This window comes from Haliotis cracherodii, unplaced genomic scaffold (assembly GCF_022045235.1).
Source record: "Haliotis cracherodii isolate W230 unplaced genomic scaffold, xgHalCrac1.p SCAF_19, whole genome shotgun sequence".
In the NCBI taxonomy this organism is placed as follows: domain Eukaryota; kingdom Metazoa; phylum Mollusca; class Gastropoda; order Lepetellida; family Haliotidae; genus Haliotis; species Haliotis cracherodii.
The window spans coordinates 13,301,371-13,320,759 of record NW_027266274.1 but is presented as its reverse complement, the minus strand read 5'-3'; the positions used below and the strand labels follow the sequence as shown (position 1 = coordinate 13,320,759).

The window sequence follows — 19,389 nt, the reverse complement described above, 5'->3', positions numbered from 1 at the left end:
TTATTGCATTTATTTCCCAATGAATGTAAAAAAATAAGCCACGCCCACCGAAGCGGACTACTTTTATTGCTACGGAAAGTCGAGGAATCCTAATATTACATGCGAGGGAATTCCCTTTCTGCTCATGTGTATCGCCATGCACATGCGAAATTCATGCATATTCCTTGTCCAAATAACCCTTCGAGACCGAAGGCCGAGAAGGAATGAAACAGCAAATGTGCAGACTCGCTCGCCTGTTTTTGTCCCGTTCGCCTCGGTGCCACAACTTTTATTTCTTCGGGTTTCATTTCTAACTAGCATTTTTCCAACTGGGTCTTCCCGTTCTCAGGGATTTTATGTTCGAATCCGGCCGTTACTGACTGTGTCATTTGAAACAGCCGCCTTTTCCCGGACATATTTGTTCCGGCTCGTTACAGTCTGTTGCAGTTCTTCTCGCCTCTTTCCTTGATTGACAGGTCCTATGAACTTTGGACCGCCTCCGTGGTCTAGTGGTTCGATCCCCGGCCGCGTCATACCAATGACGTTTAAAGATGGTACTTGTTGTTACCCTGTCTGGCGCTCGGCATTAAGGGGCTAAAACAAGGACTGGTCGGCTCGGAGTCAGTATACTGTGTCTGAGTGGGGTATTCATGTTAAACCGCGGCATGGTATCTCAGTGTACTAGCACTATATATCGGCATCAGTCCGGACTAGTACAAGCAGCCAAACACAAACACGTGTATGCACGTCGCTATATAAGTGCAATAATCTTGGACGCGACGTTAAACCCAATTTCACCTCACCTCACCTATGAGCTTTGTTTTAATCCTACTCTCCGTTGAATGGCTACTGACTGTGTGGGTTTGTCAAGATATGTGCATAAATTAAACAATCACCTGATTCATGTCACGCCACAGTATGTATTCCTACACTGGGAATGTTTATCAATCTCGTCATTTTTGTCTACTTTTACATAAACAACTGTTTTTGGTTAAACTATTATATGTTTTCGTTGTCGAATTTAATTATAAGCATTGACTATGTATTTTTTCGGTTCATTGAGGTATGAATAGAAAAACCCATGTGCACATCGGTTTTTCTATTCATACCTCAATGAACCGAAAAAATACACAGTCAATCCTTAAATGAACGTCAATTTCGCGGTCATGTGACCGACCTCTCTTCCAATTGAAAAGCCGTATATCGTGTAAACGTAAATTAAAAAATTATTAATGTTATACATGCTATCATCCAGTTCCTGTTGGCTAATATGACTAAACGTGGTATTAATCAACATTGTAGATATCACTGCAATGAAAGTGCATCACAATGCTTTGCAGACATTTGTGACGTCATTAGTTACCATCACAGTCAAATGACATCACTAATGGCTCTGCTACTGAAGCTGTAAGCAGTACTTTTTACACCTAAAATACTACTTGTTACTGTCTACAAACTGAAAAAGTTGGAAGAATGATGTTGGGTGATAAATAAAATCTCATGAGGGTGAGGTTCTCTATTTACTCCAGAACTAGTGTAGATTACTTTTGGTCAGTGGATAATGTATTGATTTATCAGAATTTTGGATTTCGGCAAGCATCCTGCGCAGGGGGTCGTTTGGTCATATTTAAAGGATTTGGGGCCTGGGTGGGGCGTTGTGAATACTATCCGACCGCGGCAATGTTAGACAATTCCATTTGATGAAAAGGGGGTTTGAATTTGGTCTTTCCCACAATTTCATGTCCATTATCTGTCCCTTTTCTCCTAATACCGATTGTCATATTGCTCTCACTTTCCAATGTGATTGTTTTGGCAGTCCGTTGCCCAGATTCATCTATTGGGAACAACTCACTTCCCTCTCAAAAATAAAGTTGTCAAATTAACGACGTCATCAAGTGACGTCATGATAGAACAATGTCGTGAAAAAACATCGCTTCGTTCTTCTTTTTTCTTTGCGATTTATCTCGTAGCTATCTTATTTCATCAAATATATGTCAATTTATCATTGCTTTGTCATAACCTTTCCATGTCCAACCAACAGCATACACAAATATCGTTGTCTTTGACGTACAATAGAGTCATGATATATGATTATCCTTTGGTCTGCACTATTTCTGGTAGATAAATCTTGTTTATGCTGATTGTAAGCATAGGGACTATACATTTTATTTTCACCTTGTCAAGTCCTTGTAACAGTTGCAAAATAATTCAAATTTAATAATACAACTGAACTTAAATTTGGGTATGTTGTAATAACCTAAGGTTGCGGAGTGTGGCATTCATCAACAAATTACAATATCCGTAATTATGTAAATAATGCCAATGTAAAAAATAATCACAATAATCTTCATACCTCTTTCCATATTTAATATGAAAACATGATAACTTTTGATTGTAATAATCTGAAGGAATAATAATGACAATACTATCATAATTATTTTAACATGTGTTACTAATCCTTAATTCAAGTAGTCCTCCACACTTTACATTCAGTGAAGAAGCCCATGAACATATGAATTATTTAACATCGTTGATGGAAATTAGATGAACAGTTGGAGTAAGACGTTCGACCGAATAACATCATTTGCTATTAGCTAATACTACAAGAAGGAATGCCTGTCCAGGATATGATCCTTTGTGAGTTGTCTGCATCTTCCCCGATCAGACTGGTAGTGAAGGCTGAACAAGCCAGACAGTCTTCCATAACAAATCAATCGATGATGTTGGATCGTACTCCGCAAATTCTGGAAGCTGGGCTTATTTCTGCTCTGATCTCATTTTAAAGGGTTGTTATAAATCGGAATCTTTCCAGTTTCAGCTGAATCAACTTCTGTTTTGTAAAAAGGTTGTCGGTGTTTGGTTCCTGGTTTTATGGTTGCTATGATGCCCATCCCATGGAATGTGTTATGGTGGTCCAGTGTCCTGACATTATGATTGTCAGCAACAAATTGTACAAATCTGCAGAAAGTTATGTTTGGCAGGTCTATACCCTGGTTCACAGCAGAAGAGTATTCAAACCTTTTTAACATCGGAGTAAGAATTGCAAAATCAAAGACTTGAAAGGGAGTCAATCATATATTTAAAGGCAACGTGATGATGAAACTGCATTGCAATTGCTAAGCCGAAGGCGTGGAGTAGTATAGGTAATGATGGTTCTCCCGCAACCCCACTGGAGCCTGATTTATATACCTATACTGCTACTACAGGTGTCATTTTTTATGCCAAAATGATTATGCGATTCAACGATCGTCATAAGATTAAGTTCAATTGGCTCCACCTAACCACCACCTGGAGTCTATGATATAAATTTTTATAGGTAATGATGGTTCTGCCGCAACCCCACTGGAGCTGGATTTATATACCTATACTGCTACTACAGATGGATTTTTTTATGTGTAAATGACTATGCGATTCAATGATAGTCATGAGTCGTATTAAAAAAAACATCAATATTAGTTAATAATGAATAAAATTTACTATAGCCCACGAGGATATTGGAAAGGTGTAGGAGCAATAAAAAAATTAGCCACCACGGCTAAAGATGTGGCCAAGGATTGGTTAAAGAAACAAGCGATGTGGCAAATATATTTACCGGCACCACGTTATATACCGAGGAAGAAGTTTGATATTTTTATAAAGAATGAAGTTCATCAGGCTGACCTCTTGTTTCTTCCCCACGATAAGGTAAAACGCAAAACGTATAAATACCCTTTAACAGTAGTGGATGTGGCTAGTCGATACAAAGAGGCAGAGCCATTAACCTCGAAAGATTCAACAGAAGTAGCTAATGCACTGAGTCACATATATAAACGCGGACCACTAAAATGACCTAAGCTATTTCAAGAAGATCCCGGTTGCGAGTTTATGGGATCGATAACAAAACTGTTAACAAAGCACAATGTCGAAAGCAGGCGTGGTGAAAGAGAAGCCAACCGCAGTCAAGCTATCGTCGAAAGATTTAACAGGACATTAGCGGAACGTTTGTTTGGCTATCAGTATGGGATCGAAATGAAATCCGAGCAATTGAGATCAACCGAATGGGTGACACGATTATCAGCCGTTGAATCAGCGTTGAATAATGAAGTAACGTGATTAATCGGGAAGAAACCATCCAATGCGATTAAAATGAAATCCGTAAGTTCCGAAACTTCAGCACTGAGGAGAGGCAAAGAACGAAAACTTCCGGATAGAGTAAGGGTAAGATATTTATACCAGCCAGGTGAACTCGAAGGAGGCCTACGTCGTGCAACTGATCCCATATGGTCCCTTAAGACGCATAACATTAGTCGATTGGTTACGAAAGAAGGAGAACCTATTCTTTATTATCTTCAAGATGGACGGGGTAGGGCATTTGTACGAGAAGAGTTGTTTATAGTTCCCGACGGTACGGTATTACCACCATAACCATAAGCATAGGTAGTTACACCATCATTATCAATCCATCTCTTTGTATCTAAGGGGGATAATGATGTCTTGTTCATTCTTAATCCATATATCCTATGATTGTAACTTCTTAAAGAGTTCATCTCGTGTTTGAACGTTCTACCGTTGAATAATGCTTCTTTATACTGTTCGTGTTTGAGATGCTTTTTTACCACATACTTTTTAACACCCTTAGCTTTTCTTATCTCTCCATTATCGGACTTTTTTATAGTATACATCTTAGGTCTTAATCCTACATACTCCGCTATAGGGGTCCCAGCACATTCATCCTTCATCTTACCTAATACCTTTTTATTTACTACGCTGTGCAGTGGATTATCTTTTGGGTAATCGCTCGTGTCGTACATATCTATTTTTTCTGCCATATCTTTATACACATCCTCGGTTTGTATTTCCATCAACAAAGAATCTATGTCGGTATATAACACCTCGCATCTATCGCCGTATTGCTTCTTAAGTTCGTTGTAATAAAAGTCATACATAAAGTGTTTTGACAAGTCGAGAATACTCATACCGACGTACACCGGTCTGTTGAATTTTATATTACTCTTCTGCATATGCAACGCTGCTAAGTCGTTATCGAATATCTTACTTCTGTTAAAACCCGGACTGGCTATAAGTTTCCTGAGTCTTTCTTCCTCATTAGACCTGACTAATTTAACATCAACACGCTTCCTTAGATTCTCAATAGTTTTACCAAATACCGAGTTATTCATGAGCTTATACAGATTCTTTTCGAAATCGCTGGTAGCTATCTTTCTTAAATCTGTGTTCAACCTTATATAGGGCTCCATCCAAGGGCTTTGATCAAACTTTAGAACTCTGTGTATTTTCTTAAGTTTCATACCTAACGATAGAAATAACTGGAGATTTCTGTAGTGAACTATATATTTTGTCTTATCCATCAAATTTGGTACGGGTTTTTCTACGTTAGCTAACCTACTATTACCCATCAAGGAGCGTTGATATTCCGACATCCAATCTTTATTAACCATTAATCTTTCGGGAGCTAGCGGATAACTGTTATGATCTTTATGTAACGAACTTGGATATTCCAAGTCAACTTCTAGTATGTACCCTTTATTCACATCATTATTATGGATATTATTCTCATCGACCCACTCAAAACCACCCGTGGGTAAAGGTTGACTCATAGCCCATCCGTGCAAATTGTTGGCGTCGAGATATAATATGTGCATGTCGGGTTTACTCGGATCGTATCCTTCCACTAATTTATTATTAGCCTTAGAATACCTTTTCGCTGCCATCGATATACCACCTCTTAATCCTTTCTCAATAAACAAGTGCATATCGTAATCTGTGAGTAGTTTTAGTTCTACGCCGGTCTTCTTCAACAATGCATCCCATGATAGTCCGGGACTGGAAAAGTACCATGCCGGGGCCAAGCCGTATTGGTTTAAAAACGTCTTTCTAAATATTTCAAATATATCGGCGAGTAACAGTACATCGGTTTTTAAGTACAGATCGTGATAATCACCTAAATTCTTACAACCTCATCCCAGACCGTCAGAGCGTGTTCATAATCGGTATCTTTTATTTTAGATTCTGTTAAGTTACTATAGAATGATTCGAGGGGTGGTAATTCAGTTTCTTCAAATCTAGACCAATCATCCATTGTTCGTAAGGATCTACACCTTTTCTCAGCAACAAATGACGAGTTATCTTATCGGTATATTGATTTGTTATCGGAAAGTCATCTGGAATGTTCGCATTAGCTAAATTGTCCAGGGAAGATAACAGAAACTGTATGGAGTCTATGAATCTAAGCCCATTACTTTGCTTTATTCTAGATTTCCCATCCTTGTCCCTATAATGTATAGATTAAGTCAACAAGAACGATATGTCTTTTTCCATATTATTAGGAATGCACGTTAAACCGCCGTCGGTCTTTGAGATAGCTTGCATGATGAGATGTGAATCGTATCCCCTAAGGTTGTGAAACACAACGGGGATGGGTATTGTTTGAGAATTCATTCTTAGTTTCAAGTTACACTCATTATGCGCGGCTCCCCGATAATTACCCGTGACGTGGCAATGATCTCTTACGAAATCCCCATTCAAGGGTTTATTACAAACGTGACAACTCGTTGACTTCTTATGGGCCCTCCAATCATCCCTCGTCATACACATGGGTTTCTTACACGATAATTTTTCCCTGATTATTCTCTCTTCATTTTGTAGATATTCTAGGAACTTTCCCGCTGCATCGGGACCTCTGTAAATCACGGGAGTGTTTGTTTTCCCATCATACCTTACAACTATATATCCAAACCCACAAGGAATATGTTCTTGAGTTTTGTACCTAAAACTATTATCTTGATTATTATCTTGATTATTTTCTATGGGTTTTATAAGCGCTTCGAAGTAGGCGTTAATTACGTACAGTACTGGCATTTGATTACAATAATGTTCAAATTTTAATATATTTTTCCCCTCTTTAGGCATATCGATCCTGATAGCGGTCTGTCCAACACCTCTACAGTCTTCTTTATGCGCTTCTAGTAGATCTTGTCTGCTGTACCCATGTATGCATCTTTCTCAGAAATATTTCTTTCTAGCATATTTTGTTTGATCGTATAATAGCCTGTTTAAACTCTTTATCCACGTATAATGATATTTTCCATCTTTTTCGATCAGAAATGAATTGATTCTGGGAATATGTTCCGGAGCGGAGCTTATCCTGTGTACAACAATTCCTTTAGAAAGTCCGAAAACATTTATAGCTAAATAATTTTGCTTTTCCACCTTATCAATTTGTGATATTGGTGTAGGTTCGTCTATACCATCGAAGTTGAGTCCATCGTTTTGGGGATAGCTAGAAGGTCTATTTGCAATTTTAGAATCTACGGGGAACAATGCAGATCTTATCATCATTCTTAAACAGTCATCGGATTTATTTTTTACATTAGTTATGGCATTTTTCTTCTTATAATTCGAGGGTAAATCTATATAAGATCCACCTTTGAAAGGCTTATAATTTGCTATATCTTAATATAAACTATCGATTTTATCCACACCTCAACCCGAACCTCTATTAGTCCAACGTTCTAAAGTTTCCTGTATCCTCTGAATTGATGTATCTAATGATGCTTTTAAGTATCGGACTCGTTTATAACTTCTTGATTGCTACGGAAATATGGTTCGGTATATTCGATGCTATCGTCTGTGTTACTTTTACTCAATAACATTTTAATCGTCAGCTGGTATTTTATACTATGTAAATCATCTAACTCCTCATTAATTTTACTCCATATGATGGGCTTAATATCGTTAACATCCATGTTGGAATTAATATCCATCTTCCAACCTCTTAGATATTTACCAACGCCGGCGGATGTGGGTACAAATATTAAATCTTGTCGTTGCTGAATATTATCAACATCATCATTATTATCTAGTAAAGCGATCAATTCAGCTCTTCTCATTCGAGAATAACCTCTCAGCCCACTGTTTCTCGCTTGAGCTTTGAGTTCCCTAACAGTCTGGGGTTTGTTGTATTCCAAACCGAGTAAGGTAATCAATTCAGCTTTTCTCATTCGAGAATATCCACATAGACCACGTTGCTTTGCCATAGCCTTCAACTCTCTGACAAAAACCATTGTGGTTGAATGGTATATGCAAAATTAGTCAAATGTCTAATTGGTTGTTTTTCATATATCTAAATACGTATTCTCCCCAACCTATTCCTCTCATTGATGTAATCTCTCTTCCTAGCATAAATAATCTGGTTCCTGACTCTATCAGCACCGTGTTCCTTACATAAACACTAATGACCTTTGACCCCTATCCCTCATACAGAACGCATATAGTTTATGTTTCCGCGCCTGATGTAAAAATTGTGTATGCCGCAGTAAATTTCAACACAGCGTCGGTTACATAGAGTCTTCTTACCCATGAGTGTAAATTTGCAATTATTCATGGTTTATACATCTATCATATCATTTGTCTAAATGCAAATCACATCTACACTGGTGAAGCAGTCAGCCAAAGCTATTTATAGATTAGCTAACTAGGTCATGGTTTATGCATAGCCACAGCTGTGGTTATTTATGAGTAGTCATATAGCTGAAAATCCATACAGCAGTCAATCCCATTATCACAAATGTGACCTCGCGGTCTTTCTGAGCCTCTGACGGTGTATAAAACTGACTCATTGTTGGTCTCGGTATTGGGTCGAGTTTTTTCCCATAAACGAGGAAGTATTCGTGAATGGCAGATTCGACATCCTTAAACGTTTGAATTGAATGTCCTTCCTTACGCATTTCTTCATGAATAAAATCTAATCTCTTCATTCTCTGCCTCGTATATTGTGACTGGGCTGCTTGGAGTTGTTCCATTGCTTCGTTATGTCGTTTACGCACCTCTTCAACTTCTTTAGCGTTTGATTCCCTCATACTAGAAAATAAATAATTACTCCCCGAAAAAGCTAGAGCATTTTGTTATATATGAATATAATATATTCAAATGTTTAATTACTTCATTATGTCTTCCGGGATAAGCCCTTGTTTGATGAGCATATCCTTCGTTGCCATAGCCAATCCAATATCCAGAACCATCATACCGATGTCAAAACTATTAAAATCTAGCTTGGGAGGTGTGGCTTTAGTAATCATTTTAGCCATACAAGCATAGCCAATGGCCAAGCCGGTGACCACCGCTGAATGATACGTTGCGTTTACCAACATTTTAGCGTCTGTAGCTGGAGTGGTGGTGCAATCGCTGGTTTCTCATTCACATGTGGTGGTTCCTCATTCACTCGTTGTTCCGCAATCTGTTGTGGTTGTGAGGTTATTTCCTCGTTCACTTGTTGCATTTTCACAATCTGTTGAGTCTCCATTATTTATTTGAACTTCGTTCTTTATATTATTAAGTGGGCACGTATGTTTAAATTGACAATACCTAGCCGTTATTAAAGGCTGTGGTGAACGGAGCTAAGAACATTCGGTATCTATGATAAAACTCACAGCTCACTGCGCTTATAGTGTGTTCGATGAATGGGTCTTTCTCTAGAGATTCGCATAAATACATGCGATGTTCTGCTGGGATAGGGAGAAACGTACTAGCTACGACTGTGTATAGTTGTAACATAGCCGAACCTATCGTTTTAGTCATGGTAGCTCCCAGTCTAGACTCATAACACACGTACAGTTTTTTAATCTCTTCGTCGGTCATGTTATCTTTTTTTTCGATGGTATAATTTTCTCCCAAATATTGGGAACATTTTCCACCGGCTACCAAAGCCGTGAGTCTTTCTCTGTGTTTATCTAAAGATTTATCTGTAACTACTTCTGCATCAGATTCTTTGAGCATTTGTTCGATGAGTTCCTTGCATTCCATAATGTAATACCTAAGGAGATATTTAAGTCTAATATAATATAATATGACATAGCCAATACATCCCCTAATAATGAACTGTTGCGAAAGAATGATGATTTCGAGCCACATTATGTCATATTAACCGCTAATGTTCAATTTTGCTACATTTTGCTATAATTTTGGTACATTTTTGCTACATTTTTGCTATATTTTTGCTACATTTTGCTACATTTTGCTGAGCAATTGCATAAGCAGCTGGTTGATTGGTTTTTAATACGAGTTTACAGTGCTTCGTTGCCGCTAACAGTTTTCTGACTTTATCTCGTTCGGGCTTGGTATAAATAACATCATTTTCGCGTAGACATTCTTCGAATGAATCTCGATCTTTGCAATGAAAGAGTGCTACCCATATGGTCTGCTCTCTGAGATCTTTCAGGACAGAGTTGTGTTTTTGAGTAAGTACCCAAACGCTATGTTGAGTATGCCGACCGGAGAATGCTAAATACGAAAGCATATCTTTCTTATTTGTTAATTCTTTACTCGCGCTGCAGTCGTCTATTACGAAAAGGGTTGATTCTCCTTTGTATTTTTCGTGACATACTCGGAGACAGTCTTGTAAACGATCGCCCGGATCGACTCTGTGTACCCCGGGATATCATTCATTACCCGATCTCTCTATAAGTATGTTTTATTAACGCTTATAGTCGGGCACAGAATAATAATATGATCGAAAACGTCCTGATAATGACTTTCTAAAATAACTAGAATAAAAGCTGTATTTCCACAGCCCGTTTGCCCGCATATTATAGCGCAGTGCGGATCTTTAGGTAAAAGATTATTAATAGATTGCTTGCACGAATCTTCCTTTCTGTATATTAAGTTGCGCATCCATAATCACATACAAATATATGTTTAATTTCCTGGAGCTTCGTTATCTGTATAGTGACACCCTCGCTAGCATTTTCTATTCTCCTCCCACTGCCGTGTAATTGGTCATAGTCCGTTGTTCGCATATTGAACCATAGCGCGTACTTAGTGGTGAGGTATTCACCCATCAATACACTCCCGAGAGACAGATCTTTCACGACCGCTTTAACTTCCGGGGAACATTTTATAGAAGGAAGATTTTTAATCTCATCCCACTGGTGATACGCTAGCATTCCTTGGCTATATAGTTGATTAGGAACGTCCTCGGTAGTCAATTCTACTTTTGTAATCTTGGGATTGTAGAACTTCTCGGTATTTCTTTTAAACACATCGGAGGGGTCCTCAAACAGCATTAAAATACCCTTCAACGACCTCGTGGGGACGTTTAGATTGATATTCCACATCTTATCTTTTTTGTCCCTCGTGATCTTTCGATGTCACAGCACGCGATCGTACAAAATGGCTAAACTTCCTGTATAATGGTTACGAATTTGTCTGGCTAATTCGGGATCCGTTATCATATCATACTCCATCGAGATATTGTCAATGGAATAACTAGCATCTTCATTAGCGGATCTGATAACTCTACCGTAGTCATTAAAAGTGAGTTCGTAGTCTAACCTATTGCCTAGGGATGCTTGATAAAAGGGCATGTGGGAATCTAGTAATTCAAAGTCTAGGGGAACATAGAATCGGTTACCTAATGTGTCCTTACGGCCTTATCTTTTACGACGGTATCATCACCATTATCAGCGCCTACGCGCAGTCTCAATGTGTTCCGATTACAAATACCTTGGTACTGTAAGTTTTCTCGCTCTTTATCCGTTCTCCAGAGATCAATGTAACAATAGTATACATCGCTATCGTCGATACTCAAAACCTCATTACCGCTAATTTTAATGGCGATTTTCTTAACGATAGCACGACCTATGTTCTGAAAAGGCTCCCTGTTAACGTCGGTAGAAGTCAAAATAATCGTAAATGCTAGTCGGACAGTTCCCGGAACTAACACATCATGTGCGCCGAGATTAGGAAAGCAAACCAGAAGCGTTTGATTCTGATCGATGGTACTAGGGTTATTAGTTATAGTTACAGACTGACGAATTGCTTTGACTCCTAATGGATCTCGAAGTCTACGTTGTGGGTTTAACTTGCGTCCGTATTGCGAAGACATTGTTATATTGAAAACATGTACCCTATGTTTAATATAAAAATGACTGATTTTGATCTAGATACCTTTGATGACTTTGATAACCAGAATCCAATCGAAGATACTGATGAAACCAGCTTTATGAATCTTAACGATGAACTTTTGAACCCATCCATAAATGATGAACTTTTGAAACCAGCCGTTGATGATTATTACGATACCTTTAAAGATATCCCTATTGGTCGTGACTATTCAAAGTTTGAGATAGATAGTAAAGGAATATTGCGACTGCGTGGCGAACCGGATATTAATCTTATGCATTCTCGTACTTGTAAGCCCCTAGCCTTGTCTACGATAGCCGGTAAACACGCCATCAGCAGTGTTCGTGATAAATTAGGTTTTGTGGACTACTCATGACTTTCCGCGAAGACTACTAAGGCTCTTAGGACTGTGCGGGAAGAACTCAGTAACACAGATAATTTGGAAGCTTCCTCGATGGTGGCCTCGGACGGACTCGGAGAAATCTTAGATACCTATTACGATAATTCCATGTTACAGGTACCATCCTCGGAGTTTAGTATTAGGGAATTACGAGGTCTTGACAAGGCAATGCGAACAATGCGGGGAGAACTCATGAATAATACAGCCAAGATATCCGAAATCGACAAGCATATAGCTTACCAGAAAACAAAACTTGAACAGGCGGCCGATGAGTTCAGTAGAAGCCGCGTAGCGGAAAGATTGCGTAACTTAGAAGACGAAAGATTGGCCCGCCTCGAAGCAGCTTCCAGTAATAGAAAGGCACTTCGTTCACAAATCAGTCAAATTCGAGAAACTATCGATCAAGTCCTCAACGATGACATTAAGCTGGCCGATAAAATTAAAACATTGTTCAGAGAACAGGGAATAACATTTGCCAGTATTTTAACCGTGTTGGGATTTATTATATCGACTTTGACTCTCTCGTTAACTGGTGGCACAGGTGGTGGCGGATCACCGCCTAGTGATGAAAACGGTATAAAAGAGTGAATAAAAAAGCATTTAAAAGCATTAGGCTCAGCACTGGGAAAGCTCGCTGAGAAAGCCGCAGCAGCACTTCCCGGTATAATAGGGAGTGTTGTTTCCTGGCTATTGAATTCATTAGCTAAGACCACCACTTGGCTTAGTCAAAACTTGTGGGGGCTGATCGTAGCAATTGCAGGGCTAATTGTATCCGCTAAGAACTATTTAACCAAATCAGTTCTCTAAGAACTATTTAACCAAATCATGAGTAAACCAGCCGCGACTCCACCTAATACAAGCGCTGTTTTTTCATCGATATGTTGTTGATTTTTAGTCACAATATGCAGTGACACTTGTGCATCAGTAGATGGTTGAGCGATAGTTGGTGTTTGTGGCTTGACTATTCCCTTTTCGCCTGTGATTGTTTGTGTTATTAATTCTACGTTAATATCTGAATTTATACTTGGTTTTTGTTGATCGGTAGCAATAACAATTTTATTATTATAGCCTATCACTTGACCGATCTTAAGTTCCATATTACTCGGAGACATGTATAGTCCCGGCGCATAAACATAGTCCACTTTGGATTGAGCGTACTGTAATACATCTTGAAAACGCTTTATAGACGATGGTATGTCAACTGGTGAATTAATGGCGTCCTCCGCGTTTGAGACAAACTGTTTTTGCGCATCGAACGCCGTCCCAGTACCGATAATGGACGTTCGTGTTTGCGATTGCGCACAGAGAATTGCCCATACATAAGTTCTTATCGATTCATTAACTCTTTCAAATCCAGGGTTAGTAAAATTATTTTCCGTTTTATCATTAAGAAATTCATTCCAAGCGTCTGTTGTATCGTTTGGATGCACAAACTTTGTTATAATATAAGGAATGGCACTCTCAAAGTTCATACTATCTGCTCTAAACTGTTTATCCGAGAGAGCAAAGCTTGAAAGGATCAAACCCTCTTTAATTAAATAATCGCTTTTATCTTTAATAGTTCTTTGTCCAGAGTACGGAATACCTAGACCATGGCTAGGTCCCTTAATGCGCTAATCTTTACTCGTAGAAACATTAAATTCATTACAAATACGTTCGAAGGCCCTCTTATCATAAATATTATTTGCGTGATTCCACGCTGGATCCAGAGCTAATGGAGCATTAATTTCTTTAAAGTATACGTCTAATCTGATAGTACACGTGAAATAATATCACAGACTTATATAGTTTAAATCCTGGGGCATTAACAGATACGCCACATCCCGTTGTGGCACACCATACGGCAAAGTTTAACTGATTCTGACAAAATTGCATTGGATTGTGAAACCAATCGTGCACCATTTTATTGCTAGTTGCCGTGAAACTGTATTTTTCAAAGATATCGTGGAATTTAACGAAAAATTCAGCAAGTTGATTTCATATTTAAGTTATGATATAGTATCATTGTATATTTAATATGTATGTTACACTCCCGGGAATAACAAATGGTCAGTCTATTCAACTGCTTCATACTATTGATAACTCGGATGGTCAACTCGAAGTAGCTCTATGTGATGTAACGTATTACCCGCTGTGGACCAATATAAATGCTACGAAAAGAAATAATGAGATTTTCACAATATTTTAAAAAAATGAAAAATATGTTATTGACAAATCCATTATTATACCTGATGGGTATTACAGCGTATGCTCACTCAATGATGAAGTTTTTAAGCCTAATGGAGCTAGTCTCACACAAAATGAGTCGAATGGGATGTTGAAATTCGACTCTGGAGAAAAAGGTGTACAGATTTTAATTAACTTATCAGCTACACTTGGATTTGCACGCGTAATTAACACAATATGCAAGTCATCAGATCAGGGGTTTAAATTACCCGATTTAGTTCCCTATAAAGAGTTGTGCATCCATCTTGATCAAATAAGCACGACGGATAATATTCAACTCGAAAGTCCTTCAACTCTGCTCAGGTCTGTTCCAGTCAAAGATGAAAAATATAATAGCGGTAGAACGGAATCTTTCTCAACATTACAATATAAAAAATTAAAGCGGGGTATTATTTCAGACCTTAAAATTTCTGTATTAGATGTAAAACACCAACATGTACATATAGGATACTTAAGTGTAACACTCCATATTATAAATAATGGTTGATTCCATATTTAAGTTATGATTTAGTATCATTGTATATTTGAAATGTATGTTACATTCCCGGGAATAACAAATGGTCAGTCTATTCAACTGCTTCGTACTATCGCTAACTCGGATGGTCAGCTCGAAGTCGCTATCTGTGACGTAACGTATTACCCGCTGTGGACCAATATAAATGCTGTGAAAAGAAATAATAAGATAGTGGTAATAAATGAAAGAGGTAGTATTACTATACCTGATGGGTATTACAGCGTATGCTCACTCAATGATGAAATTTTTAAGCCCAATGGAATTAGTCTCACACAAAATGAGTCGAATGGGACAGTGAATTTAAGCACTGGAGAAACAAGTGTAATTCTTCACGAGAACTTAGCAATTACACTTGGATTTAGACAACCAGTAATATTATCACCCAACAAAACAGTGAATGGAGAGACATTGTCTGATTTAGTTCCCTATAACAAGTTGTGTATCCATCTTGATCAAATAAGCACAACGGATAATATTCAAATAGAAAGTGCTTCAACTCTGCTCAGATCTGTTCCAGTGAAAAATGAAAAATATAATAGTGGTAGAACGGAATCTTTCTCAACATTACAATATAAAAAATTAAAGCGGGGTATTATTTCAGACCTCAAAATTTCTGTATTAGATGTAAAAAAACAACCTGTATCGGATACTTAAGTGTACCACTCCATATTATAAATAATGGTTGATGCATCAGGCCCTGGAATACTGAGACAATGTAATACAATTGCGCTTTCCAATCTCTGAGACACAGAAGGATTCGGTAAACCCGGTACCGATGGTAAGTTATTCGCTTTACACGTACACGATAATGTATACAAGTGGAAAGAAGTTACATTCACGGGTAATCTAGAAGATTAAAGCGATGTCGACGTTAGTAGACTCCTTAAAAACACTTCGTACAATATTACTCGCAACGGTGAGAATAAATGGACTATGGTCGAAGCAAACATCGAGTGGCTATTGAATATCGTCATTACCCCACCTTATTTGATGATGGGTAAGGGACATAATTTAACTAAGATAATAAATAGTGGTATCGTACTCGCAGCCTATATCCCGTCCGGCCTTAAAAAATGTTAGTTTAAATTTGGTTACAGAATTCGATGATATTAAAGTTAACTTGAGTGCAATACCTAATATTTCTACGCTTATTATTGAAGTCTTGTTCGGAGATGTACCGGTAGATGCCTTCGAAATATTACCAGGTCTATCGATTAAATGGCTCAAGAAACACGAGCGTCAGTATTATTCATGTCGGAGCATCACCCGTTGCAACCCTCGAGGGGGTTCAAATTATTAAAAGTGGTAGTATTTCTCTTTCTAAGATATTCTTGCCGTATAATATACAATTGATAAGGTTGATGTATACTCTCAAAACATTTAAAGACCAATTAAAGACTATTATATATTCGTAATATACACTATGAGTTTATATCCAGCGCTCGATGAAGCAATTGAAAAGATGGAAACTGTTGATGGATTTCGATTACATCAAATAAGCGACATAAAACATCGAATAAAGAAGGATAGGGAGTTGAGACTTGGATTGTATAAAAAGTATCGCAGAGCCGTGAATGCTCTGGATGGAGTTGACACCGCGCTTGTAGCAGCTGGCATGGGACTCGGTGTAGCTGGTGTCGGTTTACTATCAACTATAATTGCCGCGCCTATCGTGCTCGGCATGGAAATAGAGTCTCAGGACTGGCAGGAATAGCGATAAAATTCATTTCTCGTAGGTTGCAAAAGAAAGCATTAAAACACGATAGTATTCGGATACTCGCCGAAGCAAAGTTGAACAGCATTGAGGATCATATTTCGACAGCAATGGTCGATTGTAAGATATCCGAGGATGAGTTTCGTTTAGTGTTGTCAGAACTCACCAAATACAACGAAATGAAGCAGGAGATTCGATCAAAATCTCATAAGACCAGTGGTATTAGCGAAGACGAGAAAAAAAAGTTCATAGAACAGGGGAGGCAACAAGCACGTCAATTACTCCGTGCCAAAACCAAAGAACTCGTTGGAGATTAAAAATAGATTGCTTACTATCGTTTGATCACATTTAGACAAATGCTTACATAAATATATATAATAATGGAGATCGAAAAAACTATTAAATGGAGAGAATAACCACAAGGTTTTTAATATATCAGTGATGTCAAACCAACCAAATACGGTTATCAATTGTTTCTTATAAATTTACAAGATAGAGTGTAGTTATATAGTCTGGTCTCCTAGAAAAATTAATGAGGAACTTAATAAAAAAGTTGAATATCGCTTTATTGATAAAAATAATGAAGAATATTTTTATTACCATTTGGGCTCATCTAAAGCAATGGTTGTCCCCAGGTATTGGTGAGCTAGAGCCAATTTAACTTAATCTCATGACTATCATTGAATCGCATAATCATTTTGGCATAAAAAATGCCACCTGTACTAGCAGTATAGGTATATAAATCCAGCTCCAGTGGGGTTGCGGCAGAACCATCATTACCTATAAAAATTTATATCATAGACTCCAGGTGGTGGTGAGGTGGAGCCAATTTAACTTAATCTTATGACTATCGTTGAATCACATAATCATTTTGGCATAAAAAATGACACCTGTAGTGGCAGTATAGGTATATAAATCAGGCTCCAGTGGGGTTGCGGCAGAACCATCATTACCTATACTACTCGTGGTCTTACAGCTTGGGCAGTAGTCTATCCAATAGAGGCCAGATTCAAGTAGAAAGAGGTTTGTAGTAGAAGTTTCAATGATGAGGGAAGATATTCTTCATTGCCCAAAATGTCAGAAATGTCGTCTAGTGTGGGATATGTGTTGGTTTGGACATTCATTTATTTCATGTCATTTTTTATAAGTCCAGATTCTGTTAGTAACGGTCTCAATTTCCCTTTTCAGAATATGCACGTCATGGCTTTTGAACATGTTCTTGTCATATCATTGATGCTGTTGTTCTGAGTGTGATAACATTTGGCTTCCCTTTTATTTCCGTTACGAAAACTCTGTCACCAAATTGTAGTTGTTGTTTTATGTAGGTAAATCCATAGGCTTCAGTATCACCTTGAAACTCTTGCATCTTCATTATTAGATCTTGAACTGAGACCTGTTCATCATCACCTTGTCCCAGGTAGTCTGCTGTGTGTATCATCTTCATGGGAAATTTCATTGGGTATATCTTTGTTTGTCCTAAAGTTAACACTGCATGTTTGATGATATGTAGCATCAACAACATGGAGGTCTTGTGCAAACTCTAATTTCGAGAATACTTTCTCACTCCAACTGTCCTTTCTTGTCAAGCATGTACTTCTAATCTTTTCTCCAAAATTCGTTAGTTCTCACAGGAAACAAAAATGTATTTTCCACTCACATCTTTTTTTTTTTTCAAAGGCCGATCATTTTACTTTTATACAAAATATATACAAAATGACTCCTTGTGATACCAACTTTCATTTGAAATCTAGCATGATATGGTTATACAAAAGATTAAACGTTAGGTTTTTGGACTTTTTTTAGTTTACATTGATTTACCCCCTAAAGATCATACCCAAACTAAAAAAGATTCCTGAACTTAGATTTTCCAAGATTTTTACTGTTTTGTGAGGGACGCCTTCTATACATGAAACAGGAGACATCATTTCTGTGTCAATATGTGGTTGATTAGGTAGGATTTGACACTATATTGACCGTACTAATAGGCCTATGCTAGGACTCCAAGGTGAAGAATGATATTCACACAAAAGCTGGTCTTGATGTAATGCCAGATACAATGTGAGAGATGAGACAGGGACGCGCCCGCTCCACCTATATAGACCAAACACCTGCAAGAGCATTTTCTAACCCGCCACCTCAGTTCACGGTGTTAGCATATAATTCTAGCATTAAATATAATAACTTCCTCACCTCTGTTCACATTATATAGTACTGTATTCCTGACAATATAAATACAATGCAATGCATTTCTACCGAGTCTCCACAGAAAAAAATGTAACACAGATGCAATCATTGTTCAACACTGCCTTATGACAATACTAATGGTCAGGATATAGCTGCAAAACAAATAGGTATGTATCTTTTGTAGTTTTCCTTTTGAAACAATACGTGACATAAGGCATGGCGACATAAACCTTAGTTTTACTTTATATTGAATTTGATTAATATTTATCAGGACAAATTCGTTTGGGTTGATTTTTCTCTATATTCTGCCGACCTGTTGTCATTGAAGCTTTTAACGTCATCCGTTATATCAAGGCCCCATGTGTGTCTTGGAGCTGTTTGTGTACACGTAGAGTGAGTCAGTTGATGCTTTGAACAGCATTCCTGTCATATCACGACGCGTCAGGTTATTGCGGGAGAAAAGCCTAAAGTGAC

General features: G+C 37.9%; 1 protein-coding gene and 1 pseudogene across 1 annotated transcript in view; one reads left to right on the top strand and one right to left on the bottom strand.

Moving 5' to 3' along the window:
* Positions 1-19,389, top strand: part of LOC139467124 (cubilin-like) — a 188,013-nt gene that overhangs the window by 14,211 nt on the left and 154,413 nt on the right. The window lies entirely within an intron of this gene.
* On the bottom strand, positions 2,754-19,256 carry LOC139466963 (uncharacterized; annotated as a pseudogene).